General features: G+C 41.8%; 1 long non-coding RNA gene across 2 annotated transcripts; it reads left to right on the top strand.

Annotated features, from left to right (window-relative positions):
* The first annotated feature begins 6577 nt into the window (after positions 1 to 6577).
* On the top strand, positions 6578 to 10271 carry LOC135565331 (uncharacterized). 2 transcript variants are annotated; one of them, XR_010461538.1, is made up of 2 exons: positions 6578 to 6703; positions 7852 to 10271. It is a non-coding gene; the product is annotated as an uncharacterized LOC135565331 (long non-coding RNA). The 2 variants fall into 2 exon arrangements; XR_010461537.1 differs by having other exon boundaries at positions 6578 to 6730.
* The last annotated feature ends 1973 nt before the right edge of the window (positions 10272 to 12244 follow it).

Here is a 12244-nt window from a genome sequence, read left to right as displayed (position 1 = left end):
GGCGCCCTGGATCCTCTTTGATCACACTCACATGCGCACCACACACAGTATACTGTTCTAATTGTCATTCTCTCCATCCTCCCAAAGTGTGCACTTGTTCACCAAAGATGGTGAATCAATGAAGATGTCTTACTCAGGCGGTTTACCATTGAAGAAAATGCTCACAGTTACGTACTGCTTTAAAGGGTAACTGTCAAACACAATTTCAGCCTTTGCCCAACCCCTTGAAATTTAAATAAACAAGCATTCAGGTTGGTAGTAGGGTGTGGGGAATTGCTCATAAATATTCATTTTGGGTTTGGGTAAACATTGTCCCAGATCCCAACACTTTCACACTAAAGTATACTTAACAGTAGTCCACTGGCACGCTCTGATGGTAAAATTATGTGAATCTCGGCCTGTCATGCCAAGTAGTGTCTCTTTGCCAATACGTGCCCCACCCCCTCCACGACACATTAGGTTTCAATCCTATTGAAGCCCTATTAAGGTGTTCAGGGTGAATTTATATTTGTGTTTCTGACACATGTTTTTTGGGGGGGAAATCATGATTTTAGTTTTTTGGAAATTTACTGCCAGGGCCCAATTATGGCAATATTGCTCCAGAATATTAATGTTCTGTTGAAGACCTTCTTTGGTTGGTGATAGAAGTACCAAGTCATCAGCATATAGCAGGTATTTCACCTCTGTCAAATAGTGTGAGTCCTGGGGCTGGAGATTGGTCCAACATGTCTGCTAATTCATTGATATAAATGTTGAAAAGATTTGGACTCAAATTGCAGCCTTGTCTCACACCTCGACATTGTGAAAATAATTATGTTCTTTGGTTTTTGATTTTTATTGCACACTTGTTTTCTGTGTACATACATTTTATTAAGTCATATACCTTACCACCAAGCCCACTTTGTAGAATTTTGTAGAATAGCTCTTCGTGCCAAATCGAATCAAATGCTTTTTTAAAGTAAAAAAAGCAAGCAAAGATTTTGCCCTCTTTTTTTTGGTGGACGTGTTTATTAATTAGTGTGTGTAATGTGTATATATGGTCAGTAGTGCGATGGTTAGGAAGAAAGCCAATTTGACATTTACTTATTACATTTTTTTCTTGAAGAAAGGTTTGAATTCAAAATGCTACAGAAAATCTTTCCCAAGTTACTGTTGACGCAAATTCCCCTGTAATTATTGGGGTCTGATTTGTCTCCACTTTTGTGGATAGGGGAGATGAGCCCCTGGTTCCAGACATCAGGGAAGCAGCCAGAAGTTAAAACCATGTTGAACAATTTAAGCACAGCATTTTGCAACTCAGGTGTGCTGTTTTTCAGCATTTCATTTCTGATGTTGTCTAGACCACAAGCCTTCTTTGATTTAATAGATTTTAGCTTTTCATTTGTTCTTGTTGGGTTATTGGGTAATGTAATGGATTTTGGTTGTTTTTAATGACAAATTGAACATCCATTCTTTAATTTCTAATTGGTTCTGTTGTAAGTCTTTTTGTGGGATGTTTTTGTATAGATTATCAAAATAAGTTTTCCAAATTCCTACATCTTGTATGGCTAATTCTTGTGGCTTTGTTGTGCCTAAATTGTTCCACATGTCCCAGAACTGATTTTGGTCAATTGCGTTTTCAATTTCATCAAGTGTCTTGTAGGTATAATTCCATTTCTTGCATTTGTTTATACTGTTTCAGAGTTTCAAAGTATTCATATCGTAGCTCTGGGTTGTTTTGCTGCTTATGTTTTTTGTTTGACATTTGTCTTAGGTGTTTTCTAATTGTTTTACATTCATTATCAAACCATTTGTCAGAAACATTTTGTGTCTCTCTCACTGTGTATCTCTCTCTGTATGTGTGTCTCTTTCTCTCTCTCTCTCTCTCTGTTGGTCTCTCTCTCTGTTGGTCTCTCTCACTCCCTCTCTCTCTGGTGTCTCTCTCTCTCTCTCTCTCTCTTTGTGACAAATACGGTCGCCAGTGTTTGTAAAAGATATGAAATGATCGTTTATTATGTGTTTTAGATAGAATTGAAAAAAGAAGTCATTAAAAATAATGGCGAGACAATTTTGATGTAATACGCTATTTTGCCCAAAATGATCTGGTGGAACAATGTATTGAGATGGGAGTCGTATTTAAATAAATGTATCATAGAAGAGAAAGTCACCTAAAGTTAAATGTAGGGAATAACGGAGAGATACGATACAATTTCGGGCTATCCGGATGTTATAGCTATTTATGAATCGACTGACATACGATAAATTTAGCACAAAACATGGTACGTTTAAATGTTAGGGTATAGTAAGTTGAGAAGTTTGGTTGGGTTTACTCTGATGATTAGAATTTAAAACTGAACTCAATCTGAATAGGGAATATATATTTTACAAAGGCAGGCAGATTTGTGGCGTCGTTTTCTGAAAAGATGCTACAGCCAGCAACAGAATTGCTAGACACTCAATGGGGCTATATAGTGCAACGTTTTGGACTATAAAATAGGTAAGAATAGTTTAATTGTAAAAAGTTGTGATTGTTTTTCTGAGTATTGATTTTTGGTTAGGGTATCGCCAGTGAATTTGAACAAAAAGTAACGTATTCTAAACATTATCTGTTTTCCGTTCTCATTGCGGGGAACAAATCAAATGTCTTATCTTAAAGGGACAGGGCACGGTTATCACAGTGGTTTGAGTGTATGACAGTGTATAAAATATTTTGGGACGACAATTTGAAGATAGACTGAATGAGTTACATGAAACATCGAGAGATTTAAAACAAATGATGTGAAGGGATTATCAGAATTATTAGGTTTCGTTGTTGTAGTAAAAGATTTCCCTGTTAAAAAAAAAACAACGAAAAGACAATTACGATTTATGTCCATCAAAATGTTTTATAAAATTAGCGAATTTAGAGATATTGGTTGGTGTTGTAAATTATAATTAAAGATTTGAACAGATGTGATAAATTAGGTTTGGTTTATCGAACAACAATTATTTAAATTCATTGCCGAGGTTGAGCGCTTGTTGATGACGTCACTCGCAAAGCACTTTTGGTCGCCACGGAAATTATGTTGTGACTGGGGAAAATTTTTGTCTTTTAGAAGGAAAATGTGTGCATTAGTGTTTTGAGTCACTTTTCAGAAGTTGATAAAAATTACAAAATACATTTTTTTTAAGTAATTCGAGAGTCGCCAGGATAGTCAGGAAAGATGCTAAAAACTAGCAGCTGATACGCTAGGTGGGCATCATAAGATTTGTGGCGTTTATTTGGATTGGATTAGGCTATGGGAGAGGAAGACTGGATGTCTGAATCGTAAAACATTGTGATAATGGATTCCGAATGGTTGTCGATTCCAGGTTTGATTGTTTATGTAACACCAGTGAATTTGAGCACTGTTTTCATTGTGTGGAACCATGTTAGGGTATTTAAAGTTGAAAAGCAACCTCTATAGAAAAACATAACGGCATATGTTTCGGGAAATTAGCTAGGTTGAATTTGGTTATTCAACGAGCTTTTCCCCTGATACGTAGACATCCGTAACAGGGGCAAGTGGTTTTTTTCTTGAGGAACTAACAGATGTAAACGTAAGTCTCTGAGTAAATTTGCCATCTGAAAGCATTATAGTAGGGAGTTTTCGTATAGTTTGTTTTTTGCTGGTAAAAGTGTTTTGTTTATTTGTTTACTGGTTATGGTCAATTTTAGGGTTTGATTTAAGTTAGTTAAACATTGTGTTCTGGCGTGTTTAAGTAGGTTCTTTACTCCGGGACGGATGGAAGTTATCTAAAATAAGTAAATTAAAGGAGCCATGGGAGCCATCTGGGATTAAATGACGGATTTCTTACACTGAGAAATGTACGACATTTGCGGCAGAGGGAAAAAGTGATACATTGGATAATAATGTTATCAGGTTTAATTGTATCTAAGGGTAGCATGTTCATTTAAGTAAACATATACGTAGACAATGTTTAAAACTTATGATTAATGATTTGAGTCAAAGGGGAATTATCAGTAGGTTTAGTTATAGTTCACTTATTGAAAATAAGAACAATCCGAAATTCCTTTTGATAATTCCTTTAAAAAGTTTCTGAATCGAAGTAGCATAGTGAATGCTAGTTAGGCGTGTTGTGTCTCACATTCAAATCAAATCAAATTTTATTTGTCACATACACATGGTTAGCAGATGTTTAGCAGTGATAAAATGCTTGTGCTTCTAGTTCCGACAATGCAGTGATAACCAACAAGTAATCTAACTAACAATTCTAAAACTACTGTCTTATACACAGTGTAAGGGGATAAAGAATATGTACATAGGATATATGAGTGAGTGATGGTACAGAGCAGCATACAGTAGATGGTATGAAAAGTATATACATATGAGATGAGTATGTAGACAAAGTAAACAAAGTGGCATAGTTAAAGTGGCTAGTGATACATGTATTACATAAGGATGCAGTCGATGATGTATAGTACAGTATAAACGTATGCATATGAGATGAATAATGCCAAGGGACCCAGTAACATTATATAAGGTAGCATTGTTTAAAGTGGCTAGTGATATATTTACATTTCCCATCAATTCCCATTATTAAAGTGGCTGGAGTTGGGTCAGTGTCAATGACAGTGTGTTGGCAGCAGCCACTCAATGTTAGTGGTGGCTGTTTAACAGTCTGATGGCCTTGAGATAGAAGCTGTTTTTCATGTCTCTCGGTCCCAGCTTGATGCACCTGTACTGACCTTAGTGCTGCTTCTGGATGATAGCGGGGTGAACAGGCATTCTTTTGGGTGGTTGATGTCCTTGATGATCTTTATGGCCTTCCTGTAACATCGGGTGGTTTAGGTGTCCTGGAGGGAAAGATATCAGTTTGTCCCCGGTGATGGTTGTGCAGACCTCACTACCCTCTGGTGAGCTCAACGGTTGAGGGCGGAGCAGTTGTTTTCACCATATATTTTACAGCCCGCCAGGATGTCGATTGTGCATCTGTAACTTTCAGTGCTTTTGGTGACAAGCCGAATTTCTTCAGCCTCCTGAGGTTGAAAGGCGCTGCTGCACCTTCTTCATGGCTGCAAACTTTCTACGCTGTCAGTGTGAGTGGACCAATTCAGTTTGTCTGTGATGTGTATGCAAAGGAACTTAAAACTTGCTACCCTCTCCACTACTGTTCCATCGATGTGGATAGGGGGTTTCCCTCTGCTGTTTCCTGAAGTCCACAATCATCTCCTCAGTTTTGTCCAAAAATGAGTGTGAGGTTATTTTCCTGACACCACACTTCTAGGTTAGCCCTCACCTCCTCCCTGTAAGGCCTAAATAAACTTCAGTTGTTGGTAATCAAGCCTACCACTGTTGACTAGTCCCAAACTTGATGATTGAGTTGGAGGCGTGCGTAGCCACGCACACTGGGTGAACAGGGAGTACAGGAGAGGGCTCAGAACGCACCCTTGTGGGGCCCCGTGTTGAGGATCAGCGGGAGGAGATGTTGTTGCCTACCCTCACCACCTGGGGGCGGCCCGTCAGGAAGTCCAGTACCCAGTTGCACAGGGAGGGGTCGAGACCCAGGGTCTCGAGCTTGATGACAGCTTGGAGGGTACTATGGTGTTGAATGCCGAGCTGTAGTCGATGAACAGCATTCTCACATAGGTATTCCTCTTGTCCAGGTGGGTTAGGGCAGTGTGCAGTGTGGTTGAGATTGCATCGTCTGTGGACCTATTTGGGCGGTAAGCAAATTGGAGTGGGTCTAGGGTGTCTCTTCAGGGTGGAGGTGATATGGATTGACTAGTCTCTCTCAAAGCACTTCATGATGACGGAAGTGAGTGCTCGGGCGGTAGTCGTTTAGCTCAGTTACCTTAGCTTTCTTGGGAACAGGAACAATGGTGGCCTCTTGAAGCATGTGGGAACAGCAGACTGGTATAGGGATTGATTGAATATGTCCGTAAACACACTGGCCAGCTGGTCTGCGCATGCTCTGAGTGGGCGCGGCTGGGGATCCTGTCTGGGCCTGCAGCCTTGCGTTGTGGTTAACACGTTTAAATGTCTTACTCACCTCGGCTGCAGTGAAGGAGAGTTGCATGTTTTCGTTGCAGGCCGTGTCAGTGGCACTGTATTGTCCTCAAAGCGGGCAAAAAAGTTATTTAGTCTGCCTGGGAGCAAGACATCCTGGTCCGTGACTGGGCTGGGTTTCTTCTTGTAGTCCGTTTGATTGACTGTAGACCCTGCCACATGCCTCTTGTGTCTGTTCCATTGAATTGAGATTCCACTTTGTCCCTGTACTGACGCTTAGCTTGTTTAATAGCCTGGAGGGAATAGCTGCATTGTTTATACCGGACATGTTACCAGACACCTTGCCCTGATTAAAAGCAGTGGTTGCTGCTTTCAGTTTCACTGGAATGCTGCCATCAATCCACGGTTTCTGGTTTGGGAATGTTTTTATCGTTGCTATGGGTCGACATCTTCCACTGACGTTCTAATGAACTGCTCCGAATCAGCGTATTCTGTCAATATTTTCATCTGACCATGCTGAAACATGTCCCAGTCCACGTGATGGAAGCAGTCTTGGAGTGTTCAGCTTGGTCTGACCAGCGTTGGACAGACCTCACCCCAGCTGGGAGCCTCTTGTTTAAGTTTCTGCCTGTAGGCAGGGATCAACAAAATGGAGTGGTGGTAGAAGCCTCCTGGGATTATAATCTTGGGGAGAGTGGGGGAGAGAGCGGCCATAAACGACCAAATTGAAAAAGGTCTGGAAGTCTTGATTATCCATTAAGGTTTGCAAATATATACACATAAAACAATTGTTAGAACTATTTGTTTTAGTGCAAAGGTATTTAAAGAGGCACGCTCACATATGGAACCTTATGAGTTTTTATTTTATGGGTTTTAATTACACAGGTGATTATTTTTATTTTAAGGATAAAGGGTTCTTTAATATGTCTAATATGGTATGGAAACATGACTAAAAAAGGGTGGTATGACCTTTTGACCTTATCGTGGCTATCTTTTGGGGTCTGATCAGCCCCAGGGGAGAGCCATTTGTATAATGAATTGTGGTCAGTTGGGTTACTAATTTTAAGGTAAATTAGTTATAATGGAGTGTTAGTTTGGGGGTTTAGAATTATTGTTTGAATCACTGAAGCTGATTTACAATATTAGCTGTGAAGTTTTTGAATGGGCTATTATGGATTTGATATTACAACAGAAAATAGTTATATTTATCATTGAGAATAAATAGGGGTGATACATTTACTGTAGATAAGGTATTCCACACTATGGAACATATATTAAATGCATGTTATTGTCAGATAGGATACTGAGGATCCCTGAAGGAAAGAGCTTGTAAAGTGTAGGAAGGATTTCAATATGGTTAGCATTTGTTTTTTGTTTTTTCTAAAATCAATGATTTTAGATAGTCAAACAGTGAGACATGTAGTTCAAATTTGGAAACATGAGAAAGAGCTACAGACAGGTAGGGGGAAAAGGCAGACAGAAGAGCCCTTCCCCGCACTGCAGAGACCTTGAAGGTTGGAGAGCAGAGAAGTTTAAGAAAGTGGAGCCAGGACGAGCAAAGATACAGAATGTGTAGATAACAGTTACTGAATGGAGACAAAAGGGAGAATTGGACATACATGATAATGTCAGAAAATAAGGATAATTTACTAATCCTACCTAAGTCATTATTTAGGGTATATAAGGTTGTTACCTGGGCAGAGCCAGGTATCAAAAGGGGGGTGGGTAAGTTAGTGGCCTATTGGATAAGAAACTAATAATGAAAAAATTAAAACATTTTTAGCAAACAAATAGGCATATAAGTTAAAGATATAATCAGATAAAACATAGGAGGAAATGTTTGTTAACCAAGCCTTTATGTCCAGGATTTTATACATTACAGGTGAACTACAGGTGAAGTCACTCAATCCAGTCCCAGAGGCTTGTTGGGGGGACCATACCAAGGACTCCTGGTGACGGCTAGCTGAAAGAGCTACCCGGATTCATATCGCACGGCGGGAAGACACCCTGACCCTGTCGAAAAATAAACAGTGTTCGAGAGGAGAACTGGAATTAACAGAATTCCGGGGGCCATCTTTCGAATGAAGAAAATCCTTCCTGTTTTTTCATCCCTGTTTTTGTTCATAGAAGTGAAGGTGTGTCTGGCTCTTGCTAAGTGATGTGTTCTCGGGGAGAGGGTGGGGCTTCACATGGAAGCTGTTCGTCTGAGCTGTCTTATCGTGGGTGACATATTCCTGATACAGCACGTCCTACTTGAGTATGCGGAGAGTGGTAATTTGACCCATGGTTTAGACGATGAGGATTTTGTTCCAAAATAAGCATAAGATCCCTAGATCTGGGTAGACAGGAAGTTAGAGTAGAGGTTGGGAAGGATCTCTCAATGGCGTTTTATGTAGACCAAAATGGGGTCTCTAACTACATGGCAGTCTAGGACTCTGAGCCATTATGGCATATATCGGTGCAGGTTCCCATATTGATCGTGGACACAGGTCATAGCTCATTTGGAGAGAGAGGGCTATATGAATCCACTCACCCAGTATGGAAGAAGGTAGAGTATAGTGAAGGTGAGAGTTTTTGATTGTAATCAGGAGAGAGGGATGTAATTGCATAAAGATACGCCTAACCCTTTAAACAGAAATGAAGGAGGATCTAGGGTTGTGGTATGGATATGACCAGGTCTTGGTCGACACCCTAGTACGGTTCTGGGTAGAGGAGTTTAGGCCGGTATGGTAAAGCTGTTCACGAAAGCAGGAATGCCAGATAATGACAGTTGTATTGATTTGCACTATTTATATCCCCAGGTTCCCCTTAAATCAAGACTTCCTCCCTTTACAGTGACCGGAGGAGATTATTACCGTTTGGCCCGGTACAGTACTCTTGGGAAATGATGTCAGGGCGAGGTTTTACCGACAGATTGGACAGGATTATGCTCCATTGTACATTTGAGAATGCATTTCACACTCATTCAACACCAAGACATGAAGTATAGCCAGATGGGAGAAAAGAGCTACTCCATCCGGGTCTCTTATTGACAAAGTATACATTGATAACATTGGGGTTCCACGGACGAGGACTGGATTAATTATATTTATTATAATCAACAGCGCTTTAACAATTATACCAGAGATGCTATTAAAGGTTTTGCAGAACAGACTGAAGCAACCAGCCGGATGGCTTGGCAGAATATAATTGCATTAGATATGTTAATGGCTGAAAAGGGAGAAGTATGCGTGATTATCGGGACCATGTTTGTGCTTACATCCCAAATAACACAGCTCCGGACGAATCAGTGCCCGAAGCCTCAGCTGGTTTGACCACCCTGGCTCACGGTTTGGCAGAAAACTCTGGGGTGGATACTTCTCTGACTAATTGGGTTTGATAGTATGTTCAGAAAATGGGAAAAAATATTATGATCACTGTATTATGGGCTACATTCACCTGTGTGACTGTTTAGTTTTATGGGGCTGTTGTCTAATTCCCTGTGTATGAGGCCTTATTTCCAGGACTCTGGAGAAATCTATGACAATAGATGGTGAGGTACCAGGGGATTCCAGGTTCAGACCCGCGGAGTGCTGATTGTATGTCTACAGGACAAGTGGACGAATCTGGATCCTTCAGTTGCTGGGAATTTATGTTTGAAGAGACCATTTTTGATGTTTAGGGAGGCTAGGTTGCATCCCATCTCAATATTAGACAGTTTTTTTATGAAGATTGTAACGAAAATCCTGATAAGAAGAGTTATGATTCTGATGTAGGCCTGAGAAACAGTTATGGCGAATGCAAGTATGGGGTTATGTTTAGGTGATGTTTTGATGACAAGAAATATCTCTAATAAAAATAGAAATAGGCTTTTTAATAATACAATATAACTTGTGATTGAATGTATAATATTTAATCAAAGGGTGGATATGTTAAGGGAATTTTTATCAATGATGACTAATTATGTATACATTTCAATCAGGACTGAATAATCTGAATACTGTTATGTCACTGTACATGTATGAATTTTCTCTCTTGCTCCCAGTATTGAATATAATGTAGTCAAGAGTTTAGAACAACGATGGCCTGTTCCTTGGTACAAATAAATGAACTGTCTCCAGACCGTCTAGAATGCTTATCTACACTGACTGACCTTGGCTCTAGGCGAGGAGGGAAGGCTTGAGATCTATAGAGCCTTTCTACCAGTGTCAAGAAGAGACGGAACATTTAGAAAACGCTGACGTCATTTTCAGTTTATAACCTGTGGTAAAATGTGTATGACTCAGTACTCTCTTGAATTAAAGGCTGTTACTTGACTTTTAAGACCGGGGCTCTGTCCATTCTTATAAAATAAGGGTCTTACAAACCCCTATGCATTGACATAGGGTTTAATTTTGATTGGGAATTAAAACAGAGGAATTAAATTCCTTCAACAGAATGCTGTCACCTCCAGGCAGGTGTTTGTCACCCTGTGTAATGAGGGTGTCAGGTTCTTGTCCGGTTCTGGCATTTAGGTCGCCACAGACTAGTACATGTCCCTGGGCCTGGAAATGATTGATTTCCCCCTCCAGGATGGAGAAGCTGTCTTCATTAAAGTATGGGGATTCTAGTGGGGGGATATAGGTAGCACACAGGAGGACATTTTTCTCTGTTAGGATCATTTCCTTTTGAATTTCTAGCCAAATGTAGAATGTTCCTGTTTTGATTAATTTAATGGAGTGAGTTAGGTCTGCTCTATACCAAATTAGCATACACCCTGAGTCCCTTCCCTGTTTCACACCTGGTAGTTTGGTGGATGGGACTACCAGCTCTCTGTAACCTGGAAGTCAACCAGTGGGTCAGTCTCCTCTATACCAGGTTTCTTGCAGGATGACAATGTCTGTATTACCGATTTCTTTGGTGAAGTCCGGGTTCCTGCTCTTTAGGCCAAAGGCAGATGACCTCAGGCCTGGGATATTCCAGGATGATTTGGTGAAGGCTTTTTGTTCCATAGAGTGTCCAATGTTGTTGGTCGTGGTTTGGCCTCAGGCCAGTAAGTGTGAGCAGAGCCTGCTGAGCATCTGGTACATGCCATTAGCTTGGGAGAGTGTGAGAGTGGGGGTTGGGACTGTTTGCCCGCTCACTACCTGGGCGTATGTGTGGCTTCCATGTTGAGGCCCTCTTGGCGGGGGTGGGGTGCATGGGGTGGGCAGGAGTGGCATAGGTCTGATCTGAGGGGGCCTAAATGGGGTGTGGGCATGGTTGACGTGGCGGGGTGTTGATTGGTGGGGGTGTAGATGTGTCTGGGGGTGCTGTGGTCTGGATGTAATTCCTCTTGGCGTGGGTCCTCTATGTGTAGGTCCAGGGGGGGGGGTACTGCAGGTCTGGGAGGGTGTCTCGCTAGTCTGGGTGGGGTGTCTATTGATCTGTTGCTCCTGTGTGAAGTGTTGGGGATACGTTTGAGAGCGATGTCCTTTAGAGTTCGGCAAAGGTGGGCACTGCTGCCTTGTAGAGGTGGACCTGGTCATAGAGGCTGTTCAAGTCCAGGGTGGTGGTGGGCCAGGAAAACATTTGGTTTTGAGGCACAGTCACGGGAAATACTTGCGTTTACCCACTGTATTGTGGCAGGGTGGAAGTCTTTTCGTGGTAGCAGGGTGGAGATAACCACTTGTGTGTTGGGGAAAGTAGAAGAAGCCTTTTCATTCACTCCCTTCAGTGCTGTGGCCACCCTTTCCTGCTGTGCTCTCAGGTCGTTTGTGCCTGTGTGTATTATTATGTAGCTAGGTGAGCCTAGTTGGTCCTCAGACAGAAGGTTGAGGGCGCGCTGGGTGTTTGGACACCAGAGTTTAGACACACTGTGTTTGGGGAAAAGTTTTTTTTCTTCTATATATTTCCCATTTGAGTCCATAAGTAGTACAATCTGTGTCTTGTGTTTGTCCTCAGTGGGTGTGGGGGGGTTGTCAGAAAGGCTATCAGGGTGGCTGACAGGGGGGGTGCTCAGAGGGGGTGAGAGCTGCTGGGCTTGGGGTTCTTGATTGGTCTGTTCTGCTGTGATGTCGACTCTATGGTCAGGGTCTGGTGTGGACTGTTCTGCTGTGGTGTCGAGACTTTTGTCGGGTGCTGAGGTGGGCAGTTCTGCTGGCTTCTCTGCAACCCCTCCTCCGTCCCCCTCACCCTCTCCTCCATCCCCCTCAACCTCTCCTCCACCAGCAGTCTGATCCTCTCCTCTAGTGCTCTGTTCTTCTCCCGATCCTGCTCTTTCCTGTTGAAGTTGTCTCACCACTGTCCAGAGTGCAGATATGTCTCTCTCCACCTCC

This window comes from Oncorhynchus nerka, linkage group LG27 (genome assembly GCF_034236695.1).
Source record: "Oncorhynchus nerka isolate Pitt River linkage group LG27, Oner_Uvic_2.0, whole genome shotgun sequence".
In the NCBI taxonomy this organism is placed as follows: Eukaryota; Metazoa; Chordata; class Actinopteri; order Salmoniformes; family Salmonidae; genus Oncorhynchus; species Oncorhynchus nerka.
This window is presented reverse-complemented; position numbering and strand designations above follow the sequence as displayed.